Source organism: Capra hircus, chromosome 20, assembly GCF_001704415.2.
Source record: "Capra hircus breed San Clemente chromosome 20, ASM170441v1, whole genome shotgun sequence".
Taxonomy (NCBI): domain Eukaryota; kingdom Metazoa; phylum Chordata; class Mammalia; order Artiodactyla; family Bovidae; genus Capra; species Capra hircus.
The window spans coordinates 44,099,470-44,115,214 of NC_030827.1; positions in this window are offsets into that span (position 1 = coordinate 44,099,470).

The window sequence follows — 15,745 nt, forward strand, 5'->3', positions numbered from 1 at the left end:
TAGTTTTAAATGAAAAACTTTTCAAAGATGATGTTAATACAAGAATGAAAGATAATGATCTGAATTTTATATAGGAGAAAAGCAAAATTTGAAAGAAAAATTCAGTTAAAACCCAACTGGAGAGTTTATCAAATAGAGTTTGAGCAAGAATCTAAACTGAAGGGAATATCTTCACTTTTCAGAAAATATTTAATTAAATTACTTGATAACAATTTTTAAATTTACATTTACAATCCATATTTATACATTTCTATATTTAGAAAAATTAAATAGATATAATAATAGAAATAGGCTCTTAAATTACATAAAGTCAATATTTAGTGGATGGAAAAATTTACCTGTATGTTCTCCAAGGATTATAATGGAAGCATATTTGTTTTCTATATTTTAAAGTCTCTGTAAAAGGGATTACACAAGGAAAAACACATTCCATGATGATAAAAATAAATTTATCAAATTTATTTGGAAAAAAAAAAAAAGAAGAAGTGTAGAGACTGTGAATAGCCTGTGTAGTGGAAAACACAAATCAATACAGGCCAGTGCAAGATATGGCATTTAGAAAAAACTGATCTAATTATATCATAGAAGGATGGGGTATTATTGCCAAGGAAAGGACCTGACAGTTATCAATTATCATTTTATCTTTTGTTTCAAGAGAGTAGTTTACATTCGTGTGTCAGTCACTCAATCATGTCTGACTCTTTGTGACCCTATGGACTGTAGCCCTTTGTCCATGGAATTCTCCAGGCAAGAATACTGGAGTGGGTTGGCATTCTCTTCTCCAGGGGATCTTCCCAACCAAGGGCCTGAAACTCAGGTCTCCCTCATTGCAGGCAGATTCTTTACCATCTGAGCCACCAGGGAATCTGCTGAAATAATATATAAAGTAATCTTATTGAAATCATCTACTGAAAGTTTCTATTTTCAAAGTTTCTGGGGTATTTCTAATTCTAAATCCAAAAAGGTTTTTCAGTCCTTCTATAAATGGACTGAGGTTGCAATATTTTTCATTCCTCAGTTCTTATGTGTCTGGAAACTTTTTTTCCTTTTTCCTTTCTTTAAAATATAAATTTCTTCATTTAACTTTTCACACTTTATAGTTTTGAGACAGGTCTGGCTGCTGCTTCTCACTCTTCAAGTGCTCCTCTCCACTCCTTAAAGGCTGGGTCGAAGCTTCCCTAGCAGTCCCTCTCTGTAGCTGCTAACTGGTTGTTTCAATCTATTTGTCCTCCTCCCTGATGCTATTACTGTACATTTTGATTGTATCTCCAAGTGTATATCATGGTTAGAACAATCCTCTAGATTCTGACATGTATCTCAACTGCCTAGATTTGTCTACTTACATCAGTGATTTTAGTGGTCACCACATTTTAACTCTCCACAACCTGCTTTTTTGTCCCTTCCTGCCAATCCCAATTCCTCTCCCTCCTTTGCCTCTAGTTCTCTTTCTAACTAGAATCTATGATTTATCTATACATACATCTTCTTTATCTGTTCACATACATGGAGCTTGTGGAATTATCTGCAATCCTATTCTGACATTCAACATATTGTGCCATCATCTTAAATGCCTATGATACCTAGGAAGCACCCTGAAGTAGAGAATCTTTTATTAAATCGTTTTCATTTTTTAAATTTCTAATCATTATGCAGTTCTTCGTATGAAAATTATCTTTTTGATTTCAAGAATGAATGAATGAAATCACAATATGAAAATAAAACTAGATTTAATAAGTACTGAACTGCATGTAAAACATGATACTACATACACTTGACTGTTTAATATTATGACTAAATTTCCATAACATTTTGGGTCAAGTACTATAGTATTGTCTCTATATTAGAGGTGGTAGTAGGGAATAAGCCACTAAAATATTAAGTAAAAGGCCTCAAATTAAGTACATGAGTAAAGGTAAGTCTTTCAAACACACTAGAAATCATGCAGAAAAAATTAAAAAGAAAGAAAATACAAGGTCACACAGAAACTATATCAACTCTAAGTAAATTTAGACAAATAATTTGGCTTGTAGTATGTAGCACTATTGCTATAGAACATAAAATTACAAAGCACAGAAAAATTAAAATAAAGCATCTTTTAAAATGTTTTTTATAAATAAATTAGCAAATTTTTACATATATACTAGTGATGTTAAATGTAGTAAACTCTGAAATTATCTATTCAGAGATGATAAGTATTTCCTTTGGTAAATACATATATTTTAAAAATAGTGGTGGTTTTTGTGATGAGTTGAATCACACAAGGGTACTGAGGAGGTAATACCATAATATTTCAATGAATCAGTTGGCTCCCTTCTGAGAGGTAAATTTACTTCTGTAAAAAACTACAATATTGACCAGGATGATTTCTGATTCCTTACCTTCAAATAGGTTTGACTGTGCAGAGAATTTTTTTTTAACTAATTTAGTCTATGATTGACTTGAAATAGTCAGAGACTAGGTGCTTATAAAGAGTGGAAACGGAATATAGACCAAAATATATAAGCAGAATATAAAAGACCAATAAAATAGATCAGCAGAGGAATCTTATTTAATGTCGGATTAAAAAAAAAAGAAAAAAGTAAGTAAATACAGAAATGAGTCTACTTAAAGCCTAATTAAACTGGATAAAGACTTATTGTGGGATCATTTTGACAAGTTCAGTTCAAAGTGTTAGACTTTGTAAAAAATTAAATGGACTGACATTTGCATCATTTGAAAATAGTAAATATTGTCTACTTCAACCTCAGTCACTAGGAAACAACTAATTTGAAAAGAGATTTAGTCTTTTTCAGGATCATATGAAAGTGTTTAAGACCTTTGGAACAATTATAATCTCCATGGCAACATAATATTTTGCTAGTTTTTTGTTTAATGCTGCTTTCATGGTTTCTCGATCATGCCCAGCACATAGCAGATGTTCAATAAAATTTGATAATGTGTTCATCCTATCATTTATTATTCAACCATAGTTTATTGAGTAGTAATTCTTACCTAAGCATGTGTTTAGGCTGTGCAGTGTAAATAAGACCAAGGAATTCAGCATGGTCCAGCCAGGCAATAGGCAATACAACACATCTTTATGTAAGTTAGAGGATATTGCTGAGTTTTGAGGCGGCATTGAGGAATCTCATTTCAACCAGCTTATAAGACAAGTTCGAGAGCAGCAGATTTGGGAGCTGGTAGTGGAAGTGCAGGTGAATGTGAAGGTTGAGAGGAAAGGAATAGGGGCCAGACAGCCTAGGTTTGCTTCTAGCCTTGTCCTCCCTAGCTAGATGACCTTGAACAGATTATTTCCTTTCCTCCCAACTCTGATTCCTTACCTCTAGGGGATGGAAACCAATCAATAATACCTTTCTACTTTTCTCTTTTTCTTTTAGTATTAGATCATCTAATGTTTATAAAACAAAGTAAATATTCTGGCACATAGTAGGCACTCAATAAAACATTGCCATTGATACTTTGCTATCACATTATTCTCATAATAACAATCAGTATATATTACATTGGCTTCATGTTTTATATTTTGTTTGCTGATAATGCACATAATATTAGGGCTAAGTGTTGAGATAATGGCCTATTTCTCTTTGATTAAATAAGATAATACTCTGGAAAAAAATAATTCTGTGGAAAATAGTTGGAACATAAGAATACACAAAAACAGTCTTGCATATTTTCAACTGTAGCCTACAAAAAACAAATTAAATGACAATACCAATATATGAAATTAGAAGTATAGAGTTTACAAACTGCACACATATTTCATAAAAAAAAAATAAAAAGTTCTCATTTTATTCCTAAGACAGAGAGGCAGCAGTAGAAAGTTACCTAGAAATGACTGCAACTTCTACAGTCCCATTTTCTTTCTTTCATGAGGACAAGCTATTAAAACCTCTCTAGTTTCTGGTTTCTTTATATTTAAAACATGGCTAGTGATATCAACTCACAGTTTACCTCAGAGCATTGAGTAAGAATCAAATGAGATAAAGGGCATTTTTTTTAGATTTTATATTTTATTTGATGGGAATTTTTAGGACTTTAAGCCTGGGAGACAGTTTTTCAAGTGACCCTGAGAGAAGGGTTCTGAGGAGGTGGGGGGAGCTGTCAGGTTATATAGAAATTTGCAGCAAGGGGCAAGTAGTCTTAATATTAAAAAATTATTGTCAGTTAAGGAAAACCACATATCTCAAGTTAAGGAATTTAGGGTTTTTCTATGTATGGGAAAATGCAAGAGTCTGGGCTTACTGAAATCATTCCTTTCGTATGCATCTCGGCTATCTAGAGCCAGGGCTCACTGGGCAGTGGCTGATAGCTACCACCTACCTTAAAAGCATGTTTTAAACACACTTGAAAATGATAAATCAGGACATACAAAGGCACAGATATAATACAAACTGAATCAGTTGTATGGAATACCTTAAAGTCAAATACTATGTTCTAAAAATAACTTCCTGAAGAAATCTTATTATGCACTTTATCTCCTGAAGAATTCTCTGAAACTGCTGGGCTTTGTGCACATATAGTATTTCCACATCTAGAATCAGACTTTTCCAAGTGTGTAACTACTCCATAAAACACTAACTATAAAGGTTACTGCAGCGGCTTCAGAAAATACAACTTAAACTACTCAACCTGAAAATGTACACATACATCAGACAAGTCCATTTTGGCAGAAGGAGTTACGATTATGTGCCATATTTACATGTACTTGAATGCCAGCAATTGTGTTATCTTGCCACCAGCTTTTGTATCATACTGTAATGTTTGCTCCCTGAGGAGACACAGGGGAGAGCTAATACCACCCACAGTCTAATGTACTTTGTTTTATGCAATCAACTTCACTTTGATGATACAAGATATACAACTCCACATTATCTTGTAAAAGATTCAAGCCTGAAGGAGTGTGATGAAAACAAATAATATGCTTTTATTCTAAAAAGTAACCTATGCTTTGTATTCACCTTTCATCTTTTTTTGTTTTCTAACATGGGCATAAATATTTGAACATACCCGACACAAAATTATTTTTCTGAGATTTGTACTAGTTCCAGGATCAACACTTTGGCATTTTAGTAAAGACCAAATAAATTGTGTTACTATGATATATTTCAATGCCATCAAAATAAATAATATTTAAAGAAGCAAATATAAAGCTTTTTTTTTAAATCATAGGAGATTGGAATGCAAAAGTAGGAAGTCAAGAGATACCTGAAATAACAGGCAAGTTTGGCCTTGGGAGTACAAAATGAAGCAGAGCAAAGGCCAAAAGTGTTTTATCAAGAGAACACACTAGTCATAGCAAATACCCTTTCCCAACAACACAGGAGATGACTCTACACATGGACATCACCAAATACAAAAATAAGATTGATGATGTTCTTAACAGCCCATGGCAAAGCTCTACACAGTCAATAAAACAAGACCTGGAGCTGACTGTGGAATCATATCATGAGGTCCTTATTGCAAAATTCAGGCTTAAATTGAAGAAAGTAAGTAAAGCCAATAGGCCATTCAGATACATGTATTAAGCTGCTTCAATTATGTGTGACTCTTTGTGACCCCATGGACTGTGGCCCACCAGGTTCCTCTGTTTATGGATTCTCCATGCAAGAATACTGGAGTGAGTTGCCATGCCCTTCTTCAGTGAATCTTCTCAATGCAAGGACTGAAACTTCATTTCTTATGTCTCCTGCATTGGCAGACAGGTTCTTTAGCACTAGCACTACCTGAATCAAATCTTTTCTGATTATACAGTGGAGGTGACCAATAGATTCAAGGGATTTGACCTGGTAGACAGTGCTTGAGGACCTAAGGACTGAGACTGATAACACTGTACAGGAGGCAGTGACCAAAACTATCTCTGAGAAAGAGAAATGCAAGAAGGCAAAGTGGCTGTCTGAGGAGGCGTTACCAACAGCCGAGGAAAGAAGTGAAAGGCAAAGGAGAAAAGAAAAGATATTCAACTGAATTCAGAGTTCCAGAGAACAGCAGGAGAGAGAATGTCTATTTAAATGAACAATGCAAAGAAATAGAGAAAAACAACAGAAAGGAAAAAACTAGAGAGCTCTTCAAGAAAACTGGAGATATAAAGGCAACATTTCATGTAAGGATGGGCACGATAAAGGACAGAAATGGTAAGGACCTAAGAGAAGTAGGAGAGATTAAAAAGAGGTTGCAAGAATACATAGAAGAACTATATGAAAAAGGTCTTAATAATCCAGATAACCTGGATAGTGTAGTCACTCATCTAAATTCAGACATCCTGGAGTGTGAAGTCAAGTAGGTCTGAGGAAGCCTTACAAACAAAGTGGAGGTGATGGAATTCCAGCTGAGCTATTTCAAATCCTAAAAGATGATGTGAAAATGCTGCACTCAATATTTCAGCTAATTTGGAAAACTCTGTAGTAGTCACAGGACAGGAAAAGGTCAGTTTTCATTTCAATCCCAAAGAAGGGCAATGACAAAGAATGTTCAAACTATTGCACAATTACATTCATTCCACATACTAGCAAGGTAATGCTTAAAATCCTTCAACCTAGTCTTCAGCAGAATGTGAACTGAGAACTTCCAGATGTAAAAATGGATTTAGGTCTCTTTCTGGCAGAGAGACCAGAGATCAAACTGCCAACATCGATTGTATCATAGAGAAGGCAAAGGAATTCTAGAAAACCATCTAGTTTTGCTTCATTGACTATGCTAAAACCTTTAACTGTGTGAGTCATAACAAACTGTGGAAAATTCTTAAAGGGATAGGAATACCAGATCACCTTACCTGTCTCCTGAGAAACCTGTATTTGCATCAAAAAATAATACTTAGAACTAGATATGAAACAACAGACTCATTGAAAATTGGGAAAGGAGTGTGACAAAGTTGGATATTGTAACCCTACTTATTAACTCTTATGAAGAGTACATCATGCTAAATGCCAAGCTGGATGAATCCAAGATTACCTGGAGAAATATCAATGACCTCAGATATGCAGATGACACCACCCTTACAGCAGAAAGTGAAGAGGAACTAAAGAGCCTCTGATGAAGGTAATAGAGGAGAGTGGAAAAGCTCTCTTAAAACTCAACATTCAGAAACTGAGATCATGGCATCCAGCCCCATTACCTCATGATAGTGATAGCTTACAGTGAACGATCTCAGATTCATGATCTTTGAAGAAGATTTAGCTTTGGGACCAGGGACCAGGCTTGATCACTCAAGAGCTTTTGTGTAGCAGAGTTTTATTAAAGTGAAAAAGGGACAGAGAAAGCTTCTGAGGTAGATAGACATCAGAAAGGTGATGGTGAGTGCCACCCCGCCCCCCCCCCACCACTGGTCTTATCAAGGTCTTTTACCAGACTCACTCCCACAAGATACATTTTAAATTAACAAGATTAGAACTAACAATAGAAAGGTCTTACTAGACCCACTCCCACAACATACATTTTAAGATAACAAGATTAGTCAGAAAACTTTCTTATTAAGGAGAAACATGTCCTGGAGCAAGATACATTGTTATTATATTGACGGCTGCTGCTGCTGCTGCTGCTGCTGCTGCTGCTAAGTCGCTTCAGTCATGTCCGACTCTGTGCGACCCCATAGACTGCAGCCCACTAGGCTCCTCTGTCCTTGGGATTCTCTAGGCAAGAACACTGGACTGGGTTGCCATTTCCTTCTCCAATGCATGAAAGTGAAAAGGTAGGAGGGGGGTTCATGTTTGGGATCACATGTACACCCATGGTGGATTCATGTCAATGTATGGCAAAACCAATACAGTATCGTAAAGTAAAATAAAGTAAAAATAAAAATTTAAAAATAAATAAATAAATAAAAAAGTGAAAGTGAAGTCGCTCAGTCGTGCCCGACTCTTAGAGACCCCATGGACTAAGTTCTGTCTGAGTCTTTATGATTTCATAGGCTGCAGCACAGCAGGCTCCCCTGTCCCTCACTATCTCTCAGAGTTTGCTGAAATTCATGCCAATTGAGTTGGTAATGCTATCTAACCATCTCATCTTCTGTCTTTCCCTTCTCCTTTTCCCTTCACTTTTCCAAGACCAGGGTCTTTTCCAATGAGCTCTTCACATCAAATGGTCAAAATATTGGAGCCTACTAGGCTCCTCTGTCCATGGGATTTTCCAGGCTAAAACAAAGCAATATGTCCTTTTCTTCTTGAGAGCCCCAGATCCATTTCTCCTTCTCCAGGGCTCCAGATCCCTTTCTCCTCCTCAGGGACCCTGGACTTATCAACCTACCTAGGAACTGACTCTCTCAATAGATAGAAGGGGGAAAAGTGGAAGCAATGACATATATCCTTTTCTTAGGCTCCAAAATTACTGCCGATGGTGACTGAAGTCATGAATTAAAAGATACTTGCTCCTTGGAAGGGAAGTTATGATAAATCTAGATAACATATTAAAAAGCAGAGACATCACTTTGTTAATCAAAGTCCTTATGGTCAAAGTCATGATTTTTCCAGTAATCATGTATAAATATGAGAGTTGGACCATAAAGAAGGCTAAGAGCTGAAGAACTGATGCTTTTGAATTGTGGTGCTGGAGAAGACTTGAGAGTCCTTTTGACAGCAAGGATATCAACCTAGTCAATCCTAAAGGAAATCAACCCTGAATGTCCATTGGAAGGACTGATACTGTAACTGAAGCTCTAATATTTTGACCACCTGATGTGAAGAGTTCATTAGAAAAGACCCTGGTCTTGGGAAAGATTGAAGTGAAAAGGAGAAGGGAAAGACAGGAGATGAGATGGTTAGATAGCATTACCAACACAATTGGCATGAATTTTAGCAAACTCTGAGAGATAGTGAAGGACAGGGGAGCCTGCTGTGCTGTAGCCTATGGAATCATAAAGAATCAGACAGAACTTAGTGACTGAACTGAAACAGAGTTTGATGGAGAAGGACAAAGGAATAATATATATATAAAATGCATCTCCATGCTATAGATACATTACTAGAATTAATAAATACTTTTATATATGTTCTCTTTAACTTTCATATGAAAATGATGTAACATTTAAACAAAGATAAATTTTCAAGCTTTTTATAAACAAGCATTTTCTCACTTATTTCTTTCCATCATCTGTTTAGTATTCTTCTAAGGAAAATAGAAAACAATTTAATTCTACTAGTATATCTAATTTGTAAAATTCAAATTACTAGTCAGCCATTATTCTAACTTTTTATTCAAAAGGTCTAAGGAAACATGGGAAAAATCTCATAATATGAATAAAAATTATAAATATGGAAGAGTCAACATTATCTCTAGATATTTAAATTTTTATTTTCCTATGAATTCCCTTTTCCCAGACTATTCTAATTTCATGTTTAAGGTGAGACTCTCCAGGTTAGAATGGGGTGAAACTGGCTTTGATTCCTAAATTATTGATCCAGAATTCCCTATCAAGATACTGTATAGGCATAACATATGAATATTTCAGGATAACTGAATGAACACTGTAAGATCCCACTCTGCTCTCTAGTTCCATGTTCCCTAGTACAGTGTAGTTGACAGTTTAGGAGCTACTGATGCTGGTTGTTTTTTCGATATATCAACTTGAAAGTGGTGGAGACTGATATCAGGTGGGCAAGATGAAGTTATGTGAAAAAAAATAGAGGCACACAGAAACAGACTGAAAAGATTTATATCTCTGGTTTTAGTTCAACACTTTGAGTTTTCTGAGTTATTTCAGAATGCTTATTATATCTGTCTTACTTTTTTTCTTCCTGGCTTGAGTTGGCATTTTACTATGTAAAATAAGAACAGTTCCTAGTAAAAAATATTAAATACTTTTTCAAGCTTTCATAGATAAATTACATTATATAGGCAATGTTTTACACAATAGATTAATCAATCTATATAGACATTTTTCTATTGCAGAAAAGGAAAACTTTTCCACTGATTTCAAGCTGGTTACAAACCCAAATAGCCACAGCTTTCTTGCAGTTGCTGCTGTGTGGCTGTCACTTTTGTTCAGAAATGGATTTTGTACAAAAATGAACTTTCCATCATTAGTAGATTTTTCACTGTATGTCCCTGCGTAGTAGCACTTTAAGAAACAAAACAGGATGTAAGTGAGAGGGACTAATAATATAACACTGCATTCTGCGAGGTTGATCCTCCTGAGAAATACAGAATGTAGATATGAGATAAATGCAGTCAAATCTATCATAAGAATAATGATGATTTTATATTGTCAAGTAGATCAGCTGGTAGTTATGGAGAGTATAATTAAGTAGGGGTGGACAATAGTAGTGTCACATTTCAACAGAATCCAATAAAAGGACACTAATGGACGTGAGAAAGCAAACTTGAAATTTTGAGACCTATATCTCATTTTGGATATGAGTATATCAGAAAGTACCAAACCAGACATATTTTGAAGTAAATTTGCAAAACACTATGATAGTTCTGCTTTTATTTTGCTGTTGTGCTTCCCTTTCCCTTGTTTCATTGTCAACTATGCAAAATATATTTTAATTAAATAAAGAACCAAAAAAGTAAGATTGGTTTCAACCTGCTTCACTTTTTATTAAGTTTCCCTGGAACAAAATCCTGACAGGTTGGACACTGATACTCAACCTTTCACTCTCCTGAAAACTAATGGTCCCTTTCAATTCACATAATCTCATCACTTTTAAAGTCAGGATATTTAAAAATATAATGTGGTAGTATAATTGTTTCTATTCCCTTCAAAGGGCTGTCTTCTTTGTATTATATATTAGTTCTCTGTTAATTTATTTTGTCTAATTTAAATTCATTTTATCAACCCATTCATCTACTTGGCATATTAATTTAAAAATTTCAAATTTGTCTACCCTGACATTCAATTCCTTGTCAAGTATACTCTTTTCCTTAATCCCTTTATGTGACTGGGATCATTTTTCCTTCACTCTACAGAATTGTGTTGTCATATGCCAATGCTGGTGAAATATTACTTTTATTTTTGTTTGCTTTAAGAGATTATAAAATATCTTAATTTTTGAAGTTTACTATTTATATGTTTTTATATTTATTGTACTGCTTTAATGATATAATTCCATTGTCTTCTGGATTCCATTGCTTCTGCTGAGAAGTCAGATGTTAGTTTTGTTTTTTCTTAATTTAAAAGTCTTTTACAAATTGATTTTTAAAAATAATTACCATTTTTCCCAAAATATTTTATTATGATGTTTATGGATGTCATTTAATTTTCATTTATACTGCATGGTAGTTTACGCACTTTATGAATCTGTTTTTGGTATCAGCAACTTTAGAGAATTCAGGATGAATATATATTCAGATATTATAATAATTCTACTCCATCTTTATATCCCCTTTTCCTCTATAAATCAAATTGCATGCATGCTAAATTTTTCATCTGTATTACTCTTATCTATAATGTTCTTTTTTATTGTCTTATTCTTTCTTTTCTGTGTTCCAATTGAAATACTTTCCACTAGAAAGGCTTAAAGTTAAGCTGGATTCAGAATAGGAATGTCAGTAAACTTGAAGGCAGGTTGAAAACAATTAGTCAAAATGGAACATAAAAGACTAAGAAAAAAATAGACTAAGAAACAAAAAAACAGAGCATGGTTGATATTTACTACATTAGCAAATGAAAAATTTGCAACTAGCATCCAAGAAGGAAAGAAAAGATAGAATAAATCAGAACTATTTGAAGAAATAAAGAATTGTGAATTTCTAAATTGATGACAGATATTACTGTATATTTGCAAGAAATTCCACAAAACTCTAAGCAATTAATACACACATAAAACCACTTAGCATGTTATAAATTAATTATTTAAAACTAAAAAAAGGATAGGGCTTCCTTGGTGGATCAGTGGTAAGGAATTCACCCTCCAATGCAGGAAACATGGGTTCAGTCCTTAGTCTGGGAAGATCCCACATGCCATGAAACAACTAAGCCCGTGTGCCATTACTGTTGAGCCTGTGTTTAAGACCCAGGAACCACAATTACTGAGACCTTGCACAGGAACTGCTGCTAAGTCACTTCAGTCGTGTCCGACTCTGTGCGACCCCAGAAACGGCAGCCCACCAGGCTCCCCTGTCCCTGGGATCCTCCAGGCAAGAACTCTGGAGTTGCCATTTCTTTCTCCAATGCATGAAAGTGAAAAGTGAAAGTGAAGTCACTCAGTCATGTCCAACTCTTAGTGACCCCGTGGACTGCAGCCTACCAGGCTCCTCTGTACATGGGATTTTCCAGGCAAGAATACTGCAGTGGGGTGCCATTGCCTTCTCCTACTGAAGCCTACATGCCCTAGATCCCAGGCTCAACATCAAGAGAAGCCACTGCAATGAGAAGCCCATGCACCACAACCAGAGAATAGTCGCTACTCACCACTAGAGAAAAGACCACCTAGCAATGAAGACCCAGCACAGCCAAAAAATAAATTTAAAAGAATATTAAAACAGTAAAAAGGATAAATCTTATGAGATAAGGAGAAAATACAAATGAATGATTAATAACTTCCCATCAGGGAAAACAGAATGTCAAATGACAGAAAATACTTATTTTTAGCTACAATTTTGTATTCAGTAAAAATATTGTTTAAATTTTAATAGACTTTAAAGGACACCTTCAGACAATCCCTACAAGTATTTGTATCTAGTACATACACTACAATAAATGGTTAAAAGAAATTCAAGTGGAAGGGAAAAACAAATAAAAGGCCAGATTTATAATACAAAATTAAAACACCAGGAAAACACTCTCTAGGGAAATGCATAAGATTATTGTTTTAGTAATTATATTGCTGTATTTAGAGTTCAAAATTGTTCAAAACGTAGTCATTCTTTAAAATGAAATAAAATAAGTTGCTGTTTAGTCCTATGTCATGGCTGACTCTTTTCTGATCCCATGAACAGAAGCCTGCCAGGCTCCTCTGTCCATGAGATTTCCCAGGTAAGAATACTGCAGTAGGTTGCCATTTCCTTCTCCAGGGGATCTTCCCAATGCAGGGTTCAAACCTGTGTCCTGCACTGGTAGGTGGATTCTTTACTGCTGAACCACTAGAAGCCCTAAATATGTTAGAGAGCTTATAATACAGAAGGATGTAAAATATAAGTACACAAGTGTTTGAAGAGAGTAAATATATTTTATGGTGAGATGATTTGATGGTTCATAAAGTGATTATGAAATATTCTAATTGCATATGAATATCTTTAGCATGGAAACTCAAAGATATATGTAGATAGTAAGTTAATATATGGTACAGTTCAGTTCAGTCACTCACTCATGTCCCATGAATCACAGCACGCCAGGCCTCCCTGTCCATCACCAAGTCCTGGAGTTCACTCGAACTCATGTCCATCGAGTCAGTGATGCCATCCAGCCATCTCATCCTCTGTCATCCCCTTCTCCTCCTGCCCCCAGTCCCTCCCAGCATCAGAGTCCTTTCCAATGAGTCAACTCTTCGCATGAGGTGGCCAAAGTACTGAAAGCATCAATTCTTCAGCACTCAGCCTTCTTCACAGTCCAACACTCACAGCCATACATGACCACAGGAAAAAACATGGCCTTGACTAGATGGATCTTTGCTGGCAAAGTAATGTCTTTGCTTTTCAATATGCTATCTAGGTTGGTCATAACTTTCCTTCCAAGGAGTAAGCGTCTTTTAATTTCATGGCTACAATCACCATCTGCAGTGATTTTGGAGCCCAAAAAAATAAAGCCTGACACTGTTTCTACTGTTTCCCCATCTATTTCCCATGAAGTGATGGGACCAGTTGCCATGATCTTAATTTTCTGAATGTTGAGCTTTAAGCCAACTTTTTCACTCTCCTCTTTCACTTTCATCAAGAGGCTTTTTAGTTCCTCTTCACTTTCTGCCATAAAGGTGGTGTCATCTCCATATCTGAGGTTATTGATATTTCTTCCAGGAATCTTGATTCCAGCTTGTGTTTCTTCCAGTCCAGCGTTTCTCATGATGTACTCTGCATAGAAGTTAAATAAGCAGGGTGACAAGATACAGCCTTGACATATTCCTTTTCCTATTTGGAACCAGTCTGTTGTTCCATGTCCAGTTCTAACTGTTGCTTCCTGGCCTGCATACAGAGTTCTCAAGAGGCAGGTCAGGTGGTCTAGTATTCCCATTTCTTTCAGAATTTTCCACAGTTTCTTGTGATCCACACAGTCAAAGGCTTTGGCATAGTCAATAAAGCAGAAATAAATGTTTTTCTGGAACTCTCTTGCTTTTTCCTTGATCCAGTGTACACACACCACAAAAAGGCAGGGCAAAATCCAAGGAAATAAAAACAGAAATGCTAATTTGAAAAGACATATATATCTCAATATCCATAGCAGCACTATTTACAATTGCTAAGATACAGAAGTAACCTAAGTGTACATGAACAGATGAAGAAGATGTGATATATATAAGCACACATACATACACAATGGAATACTGCAAAGCCATAACAATAACAGTTTTTTCTTTGCAGCACCAAAGATGGACTTTAGAGGGCATTATGCTAAGTTAAATAAGACAGAGAGAGAGAGAGACAAATACTGTATGATATGACTTATATGTGAAAATGAAAAAATATAATAAGCAAGTGAATATAACAAAAAAGAAGCAGATCCACACAGAGAACAAGCTGGGAATTACAAGTGGAGGAGAAAAAGGGCAATGTAGGAGTGAGGGAGTGAGATGTACAAACTATCTAGAGTAAGATAGGCTCAAAGATGTATTGCACAAATGAGGAATATAGGCAATATTTTGTAATAACTGCAAATGGAAAGTAACTTCTGAAATTTTCATAAAATTTATAAAAAGGTATTGCTGAGAAAATAAGAGAAAAGATTACTAATGAAAATAGAAACTTGAATAAAATTATCAATAGGATGAACATTTTTGTTTTCAAAAGCCAATGGGATAAATCAAAACTAAATATCAAGATAGGAGTCTTAACCCAGACATACCAATTATTAATTTGTATGTTTAAATTGAAATTCTCAATGAAAAGGTACAGATTGTCAGACTAGATGATTAATAAGACCACATTATATGCTGCTTCTAAAAAACACATTAAGAAATGTAGGCTGAAACTAAAATGTTAAAATATAGAATTCTAAACTGGGGAGCAGAGAAATAGGAAACAGTAGTGAGGAGATGCTCAAACCACAATGAATTGGAAGAATTGGATAGAAAGAGCTTCAGCCTGCAATACAGCTGTGATATCTGCCAAGATAATGGGAAACCTCATAACAAAGATACCACAATTTTAAAAGGCACATATTAGGCAGGAATATGGATCATCACTCAAGTACCCAAACCATGTTCAGTCATTAACTGGGAGTAGTCTGGGAAGAGCGGAGTTTGATAAAATGTTCTGGTGGATCCAGAAGTTGTGGCAAATGGAAGATCTCAATTAATTTTATTCTATCCAACACAGTTTCTCTCCTGAAAAGAGTTCTGAGTGGGGCGCTCCCATGGCTGGCTCAGAGACTTCCTCATCTTGATAGAATCTTTGAAAAGGCCGCAACTGACATCTTCCTCTTGACAGAAGATTGAATCTGTTCCCCTTGAGCTCAGAAGACTGTCTGCTATCACCTTTTCTATTCAACATTGTACTAGAGGTATGTGTATATATGTGTGTAAATATGAAAGTGAAGGTGAAGTCACTAAGTCATGTCCAACTCTTTGCAACTCCATGGACCTTAGCTCGCCAGGCTCCATCGTCCATGGGATTTTCCAGGCATGAATACTGGAGTGGGTTGCCATTTCCTTCTCCAGAGGAT